An 880-nucleotide genomic window follows, 5' to 3' on the forward strand; every position below is an offset into this window, starting at 1 on the left:
AGAAAAAGAGAGACAGAAAGCAAGAAATCACCCCCCAGGAAGGATGGTCACGCAGCAATCACTTCTCCTCTCAGGATCTTGGACATGCCCAGTGTGAGTTTAAGCCACGGGGTCCGGGACTCGAACTGCGGTCAACTACATGGGAATCCAGCAACATCGCCACTACACCAACTGCTGATCCCAAGTTTTCTATAAAACTTTACAAGGCCAGCAGTTGGCATGGTGGTTAAGGGCAGTGGATTCCCACATGGCCAACTGTGGTTCAAGTCCCGGACCTGGCATCTTGCTTTCTCACTTGCTCTCTCTCTCTCTCTCCCCGTCTCTGGTCAAATTAAAATAAAATAAATGGATAAGTAAATAAAGTTAAATAAAACAATTCTCTTTTTTTGGAGAGGTTTTTACTATAGGGCGTGTACACTTGCCAGACAGAGAGAGACAGAGAGACGAAAGGGAGAAGTCGCCCCCCGGGGGGGATGGTCACACCACAATCCCTTCTCCTCCATTCTCCTCTGGAGCATGCACACACATGTGCCCAAGCATGAGTTTAAGCCACCCGGTCCGGACTCAAATCACAGTTGACTACACGGGAGTCCAGTGACATAGACATTCCGCCAACTCCTGGTCCCAAATAAAACAATTCTTGAAAAAAAAACCTTTAGATAGGGCTGCCTTTCTGCCTCGCTGCCACCGTGGTGCCCATGAAAAAGCTTGTGGCGAAGAAGAACATAAAAAAGCAGCAAGGGAACCAGCAGTTAGCATACTGGCTATGTTGCTGGACTCCCACGTAGTCGACCGCGGTTCAAGTCCTGGACCCAGTGGCTTAAAACTCGCGCCGGGCGCATGTGCGTGCGTGCCCAAGATCCCGAGAGGAGAATGTGGG

Source organism: Tupaia chinensis, unplaced genomic scaffold (genome assembly GCF_000334495.1).
Source record: "Tupaia chinensis unplaced genomic scaffold, TupChi_1.0 Scaffold000063_1, whole genome shotgun sequence".
Classification (NCBI taxonomy): domain Eukaryota; kingdom Metazoa; phylum Chordata; class Mammalia; order Scandentia; family Tupaiidae; genus Tupaia; species Tupaia belangeri.